We start from the raw sequence: 7,943 nt of genomic DNA on the forward strand, positions 1-7,943 counted from the left end.
GTGGTGGTGGTGGTGGTGAAGGCTTTGGCTTCGGTAAAGGGGTAGGATTCGGAAGCGGGGTAGGGTTTGGAAGTGGATCTGGTGGTGGTGGTGGTGGTGAAGGCTTTGGCTTCGGTAAAGGGGTAGGATTCGGAAGCGGGGTAGGGTTTGGAAGTGGATCTGGTGGTGGTGGTGGTGGAGAAGGCTTTGGCTTCGGTAAAGGGGTAGGATTCGGAAGCGGTCATGGAAGTGGATCTGGGAGTGGTGGTGGAGGAGGAGGAGGATTTGGAAGTGGTCATGGAAGTGGATCTGGTCGTGGTGGTGGAAAAGGCTTTGGTTTCGGTAGTGGGGTAGGACTTGGAAGCGGTCATGGAAGTGGATCTGGGGTGGTGGTGGTGGTGGAAAAGACTTTGTCGTCGGTAACGTGGGAGGGTCTGGATATGGTTCTGGTAGTGGTTTCAGCGGTAGTTCTGGCAGTGGTATTGGTAGTGGAATTGGACATGGTGTTGGAAGTGGAACAGGAGGTGGAATTGGACTGGGTGGTAGCAGTAGTAATGCAGTAAGAGGTGGTTCTAGTAGCAAGGGTAGTAATGAACACGGATTTGGACAAGGAAGTGGAGTGGCTGGTGGAGATGGTAGTAAGAGTAGCAATGAAGATGGAATTAATTTAGGTGGTAACAGTGGACATGGAATTGTACTAGGTGGTGGCAGTGGTCATGGTAGTGGAGCAGGTGGAGGCAGTGGACAGGGAATTGGACTAGGTGGTGGAGGTGGTACTCATGGAGGTAGTGGTCATAGTAGTGGAGTGGGTGGCGGCTTTCTCCATGGAATTGGACTAAGTGATAGCAGTAGACACGGTGGTGGAGCCGCTATTGGCGAAGGCAGCGGTTATGGTAGTGGAGTGGGTGGTGGCATTGGACATGTAATTGGACTAAGTATGGCAGTGGAACAGGTGGAGGCAGTGGACATGGCATTGGACTAGGTAGTGGCGTAGGTGGTGGAGCTGGCACTGGTGAAGACAGTGGTCATGGTAGTGGAGTCGGTAATGGTGGAGGCAGTGGTTATGATAGTGGAGTGGGTGGCGGCATTGGACATGGAATTGGACTAGGTGGGGGCAGTGAACACAGTGGTGGAACAGATGTAGGCAGTGGATATGGAATTGGACTAGGTGGTGGAGCTGATGTCTTTGGAGACAGTGGTTATAGTCGTGGAGTAAGCAGTGGGACTGGTGTTGGTGGAAGCAACACATTTGACAGTAGAGGACACTCATTCGAAGACTTTCATCCTCTACTGAATTGCGTCTACTCTTGCACTCTAAGACGTTGCAACCTTTTTAAATGTCATTATAAGTGCTTACCTAAAGGGGTATGTTCGTCTTCAGCAAGTGGAAGAGACTGGGGACGTAAAGGAGCTGGTTCAGATGGTATGAAATGTTTTTTATTGTACTTTTCTTTCCATGTCTAATAATATACTCTTATCATCTTAATAATTTTTCAAACTTATAAAAAACCACGGAATAAAGTAACTGCAATTGTATTTTTTATTCACTTGTATAATTCATCTCATGCACATTTAGGAAAACATAAACAGTTCAGTGACATTATCTAAATATATTGAACAGAAAAGTTATCTGGTCTTTAAATGTGTAATCATATGACACCGTTTCTTTTAGCAACCAAGCCATTGGAAATCACGAAGCCTGCCTCAGAAAAAGTTGACTCATTTGAGTATACACCTCCACACTAAGGTACGTTAGCTCAAGATACAGAGACCACACATTCATACTAGTTGAGCTAATGAGACATACTATTCATCAAAAGTAATAAATTTAGAAGAAATGATATAAATAATAGTTATGATGCACATATTTAAAATTACTATTTAACGAAGACATAAAACATAATTTCTATGGAGTTTTGAGTCCATTTCATTTCACCATATAGTAACCTAAATTGATTTCGGTATGTGAATAATGTTATGACATTTCTTCAAAGAATGCATTAGGCTCTTATGTTACAGATTCTCTTTTCAATTTTACCGCTTATGAAGAAGAAAAGAATTTTTTGACACACATACACAATCATAAAACATAATTATAGTTGTCTAGTATGGTTAGAATGAAAAAGCCATCATATTTTTTACCTGTCGAATGAAGCTCATTTCAAGTTAACTTAGGACTAATGCTTTCACACTTGATTAAGAATTTACGTTTAAGCTTGTTAGTCACATTTTAAATCACCTTAAGACTAAGGCTTTCACACTTGGTTAAGTATTTAATGTTTAAGCTTGTTAGTCATATGTTAAGTTAAAACTAAGACTCGCACAGTTGTTTAAGTATTTAGCATTTCAATTTGTTAGTCACAATACACTTTTAACCTTTCAATGTTTCCCTTATTTAAGATAGAGCTTATAATCTAATTATGGCATTGGAATAACATTAAGTGTAACAACCTAGTAGGAGTTTACTTTATAAATAACTGAATGAACTGCGAATTCTTAAAAAAAGTTATTTTTTACATGCACCTGAAAACAATTTAGGTTATTTTCAATATGTATTTTAACTTCTTTGAGTAAGTATAAGCCTCGTCTTGATGTAAGTGTGAAGTTAACACTTCGAATACAAGAAAAAGTTATTGTCCCTATTTTAATTAAGCAAATGACATAATCCACTATTTGTCAATTAAACATTAAATAAAATCAAGAGAAAATCAGGAAACCTAATTAGCAATTTCAACGATTTTCACAGTGTAAGCCTTTTATTTCGTTTAAATATGAAAAGTATTGCCTTCTATTCCATTTGTGCGATAAAGAGTTTTTGCTCGTTTCACATTGCTTTAGATTATTTTAGCAACTTGATTATTGAAAATAGTGAAGCACCTATTGTATATCAGTTCCTTGAACTATTAGTAACTTTATTTGTCTTTTCAGTGACATCGCGAAGGGAACATTCCAGCGAAATCTTTGAAGGTAACACGGCCCTTAAAAGGAACGGGCATAGTGTAAAATGCAAGATGTCTAGAAAATTCAAATACGTGTAACTTATAAACTGCCATACCTTTCAATGTTTTTTTTTATAAATAAACTTGTTTCCATTGCAAGAACATATATAATGGATATTTATTTCTTTTGTTGTCAGAAGCATCTATGTGAAGGAAAACTATGCAAGCATATCATATATTTCAGAATATATTAATCTTTAGAGGTATAACTATTTTATAAGTCGAGAAAACTTTCGTAGAACACACAGAATGTTTTGTATTCCATTCGGAGTTTTTTAATAGACACTTCCCATATTATAAGTCAGAAGGACTATTAGTGAAAATTATGCAGTTTAATAAACATTTGATCAGGTATTTACTTCTTCAAAAATACTTGTTTTCACTAACGGTTGCTGATACAAATACGGGTACTGGATTGTTTCCACGTTTGTGAACAAATGAATGATGGACTGAAAAAAATATTCTGTAAAGTAAAATAAGCATGAAAAACTTAAAGCTTAGACGCACTACTTTCTGGAAACTTTTCAAAACCACTAATTTGTTTTTTGTTGTTTTGTTTTTTTTGCCAAACCTCAGTTACGAATAACCGAAAACACATTGTTTGTGATTTGTTTCCATAAATTTGTGACGTTAAGTGAATCTGGCTTACGGTAAACATTTTGCATATTTGTAATTTTCTTGATTTCTTTATTCTAATTTCAAACTATATGTTTTGGTCATTCGACTTTACAATGACCAGTATACGATATCAAATTCTGGAATGATTGTTTACTATATTGGAAATAAAACGACCTTGGTAGTATGACAAGTAAACTTGGCAGATGTGTCTACACAAAATTTAAAGCAACCATACAACGACGAAGTACTGATTTTGAATCGTTGCTTTATATATATATTGGCTTAGTCTGGAGTCATCGAAATCTTCGTGAGTTCAGTCTTTATTTTACTTTGTATCAAAAGCTTTGTGTTATTAAGCATTATACGTGAATCTTCGTCTTGGCAGTGAAAAAAGTAATTAACTTGCTGCGACGTATACAAATGCAAAATAACTTCGATACAGGTGAGTAATTACAATTTTTGCACTGCAATGAAAACAATAAACTACACTAAACACAAAATAGTAAAGTTCGTTCTTTACAAATCCTGTAAAATGTATTTATCAACAACCGCATTTTATTATAAATATTTTCAATGAAAAGCAATTTATTTCCATCACCGTAAAACAATTAATGTGAAATCCCAAGTTGTATGTTCCTGATTTTTTTTTCTTTTTTAGTAAGAGTGTGTTATTATCAAAAATTCAAATAAGTCGCTGTAACCTGATATACGTGTTAAGCCTACATCTGCAAAACAAATAGTTACGAATTTCAATAAAAAAGGAAATACTGAGTTCAGGAAAATGTATTTTTGATTACTAGGAGTGGCTTGTAACAAAAAAAACTTTAATAGACTTATTTTCATTAATTTAAAGTGGGCCGTGAATAATTAAATATTTAAATGGAAGGAAATATCAAAATCAATATATATACACACGTGAGTGATATTTTTCTGTTATTGGAGGCTATTTCTAACTATATATAACTGTAACATATGAGTTCGAAAGACAAGAAGAATGAAAACGCTTTAATATATATTGAATTCTAAAGAGCAGCATGTGTCGTAAACGATCGAATCTTCTTATATAAAGAATGGCATATTTACGTAACCTTGAATGACCACTGGGGAATCAAATTTTATTTCACTCCCAGGAGTCATCTCAGGATAATTATGTATATAAAAGAATCAAAACGGTACTTTCAAATTACTCTGGAATAAAAATAAGCACACAAAAATAATAATTTATAAATTATGAATAATGATACATTTTAGGTTGTAAACCGTCGTAAACAAATACCGCCAGCCATTGATTTTATTCGACAAATTAGCTTCTTCATCAATTATGAATAACGATAAGTTTTAGGTTGTAAACCGTCGTAAACAAATACCGTCAGCCATTTATTTTATTTGACAAATTAGCTTCTTCAGCAATTATGAATAACGATAAGTTTTAGGCTGTAAACCGTCGTAAACAAATACCGTCAGCCATTTATTTTATTCGACAAATTAGCTTCTTCATCAATTATGAATAACGATAAGTTTTAGGTTGTAAACCGTCGTAAACAAATACCGTCAGCCATTTATTTTATTCGACAAATTAGCTTCTTCATCAATTATGAATAACGATAAGTTTTAGGTTGTAAACCGTCGTAAACAAATACCGTCAGCCATTTATTTTATTCGACAAATTAGCTTCTTCATCAGTACGTAAGATATATATAAAAAATGCTTTGAGTATTTGACTAATATCTACCCAACAAATTAAGCAAAGATACGTGTATTGTAATTATTGTGGTATGATAATCAAAAGAAAGTTGCAGCTTTAGTTCAGACTGTAGATAAAACGTAATTCAACATGAGAAGGATATTTTTTGTAATCCAGCAGGTGTTTTTTTTTACGAATTATTTAGTTAAAGAACTTCAAGTAATCCAATGAGCTAATATAAAATAATTTTGATCCTAAAATAAAACACTTAACAAATATACTATATGGTACTGATTGCAAAGAAAAGAAGGAAATGTGTCAAAATAAATAAATATTTATATAATATAAATAAGAGCTTTGGTAGCATAGACACTCTAACACTGTTCGAACCGGTTGTTTTTCCGTACATGTGAAACCAAGAGAAGTTCATATACATCTTTTAACAGTAATATATCATGTGTGAAGCACACTCAAAGGTTTGTTTTCAGTTTATCTGTCGTACGTGTAATACAAGTGGCGTGAGGATAAACGGCTTCACAATGCGGCGACATTATTCTTGAGCTAGACGCGCATCGTCAAGGGTTTTTGTTTTTGTTTTTATGTTTCTGAACTTTCCAACGAAAGGTGGCACTGGAGAATTACTGCTTATTTGACCTTGAACTAAAATGTTCTTTAGTAACATTAGTTATGTAAATGTTTAGGGATAATTACAGACTACAACAATATTTTACCTCCAATGAGAACTACGATAAATAAATCATAAACACTTTTACGTTTAATGTATTTTTTGGTTAAAATAGGGCATATATTTGAATAGCTGCATGTTCCAGTGGCTCGGCGGTGCGCTTCAGCGCTTATCTCTATAAAAGTTAGGATTTGATCCTTCCGATGGGAACATTAGACAGCTCATATAACAAAGAAACATAGATAAATAACTAATAAATTGAGTCATGTGTATCAATCTTCCCTATATCAATTTCAAAACAAAAATACCACTAGATACTGGTTTTGACTAGAAAGATGAAACATATTAAAGTATATATATTAATATCTATTGGGTAAAAATTATAATATCAAGTGGAAATTTCCACATTAACTTAGCAAGACATAAAATTACAAGTAACACTGTCCTTGATCCACATACCTTGTTCCTAGAATTTAGCTAACCTACATCCATTCCTTAATATAGCGTTCTTTTTTAAGCTACATTTCATTTCTTTGAAAAGGCTTCCCTTCAAAAGTAATTTAGAATTGTCGTCAAGATACCTTGTAAAACTATTAGAATTAATTATCGAGGTGAATCGTCGAGAAAGCATTTATCTGGTTCATTTAATGAGACAATAAACTGTAATTCCTCTTGTACAGAAACTTCTCTTTACCAGAAAACAGGTCCCCAAGTAGCACAGCGGTGAAAATATTTACCTTTTGTCATTGGTACAGTGATACTCCTTTGATTAAAGCGCAGTATTACATCACTGAAGTACACATCAGCATATGGAAACTTGTCCTGCCAGTAAGGTGAAAATATTTACCTTTTGTCATTAGTACAGTGATACTCCTTTGATTAAAGCGCAGTATTACATCATTGAAGTACAATTTGGAAATGTTTATTATGTTACTTATCAATAAACAAAGCATTACGTGTAACCGCATCGACACAAGATTCTAGACTATCCTTATGAGTGTGCAAGTTAGCTTCGTGTTTTCTTATGGTAATGTAAGTTACTGTATCAGCTGATTATGGTAAATGTAAGCTACTGTATCCGCTAATAACAACAGAAAGCCAGAAAATACGTAAACTAAATAGTCATTATTAGCTAGATGCTCATGTATTTCTTCCGGTCCTTCTATTTCCTCTGTCTATATATATATATATATATATATATAATAACTATTAATCGTGTTTTGAATTTATTGTTGCCTTTGAAGGAAAATTGTCGATCATTAGTGCTGTCTCTTTTTTTCTTTCTTTCTAGAGAACACTAACATTAACATTAGTAATATTAGCTTTTATTAATTAAGGAGAATATATTAAATTTATATTTCTGCCATATTACAATATTTAAGTGACTGGTTAAACGTGTGTATGATTGACAACGATGTTGAATTTAATAATATTGTTTAATCGTTAGAAGAAATACAGGTAAATAAACTAGTTAAGTTTCACGTTTAATGGTATTCTAAGTAATTTACTTTGTAACTTATTTTCAGACAGTATAGCACCCCCCAGTATCTCAGCGGTAAATCTGAGGGCTCACACCGTAAAAAACCGGTTTTCGATACTCGTGGTTTGCACAGCACAGATGGCTTATTGTGTAGCTTTGCGCTTAACAACAAACAGACAATCAGACAATATAACTGAGTTCACTTTACTTCTATATAGATTTATATACCAGTGTTTGTTCTTTTATCAAATACAGACATCGTTAAATTAAACGAACTTAAATAATTTTTATTATTTTCTATATAAACGAACCATGTCATTAGACGTTTTTAATAACTATTTCTGTAATCTTTTTTTTTTCAAACTCCTTTTTCTTCCTAAATGTTTCAAACCATTTTCATAAATTTTCCTGCTGTTTAAGAATCATACATCATTTTTTACTACCATTTATTCCCTTTTACATAAGATTATTTTATTTCTCAATGAATTTTATATTTAA

General features: G+C 33.7%; 2 long non-coding RNA genes across 2 annotated transcripts in view; both read left to right on the top strand.

The window, feature by feature from the left end:
* The window catches only part of LOC111085202, a 25,102-nt gene that overhangs the window by 9,936 nt on the left and 7,223 nt on the right, over positions 1-7,943 (top strand). The gene's annotated exons all lie outside the window — the stretch shown is intronic.
* On the top strand, positions 1,350-2,968 carry LOC106456912. The gene is made up of 3 exons (XR_002610036.1): positions 1,350-1,402; positions 1,652-1,726; positions 2,908-2,968. It is a non-coding gene; the product is annotated as an uncharacterized LOC106456912 (long non-coding RNA).

The sequence above is a fragment of the Limulus polyphemus genome, unplaced genomic scaffold, assembly GCF_000517525.1.
Source record: "Limulus polyphemus unplaced genomic scaffold, Limulus_polyphemus-2.1.2 Scaffold271, whole genome shotgun sequence".
Classification (NCBI taxonomy): domain Eukaryota; kingdom Metazoa; phylum Arthropoda; class Merostomata; order Xiphosura; family Limulidae; genus Limulus; species Limulus polyphemus.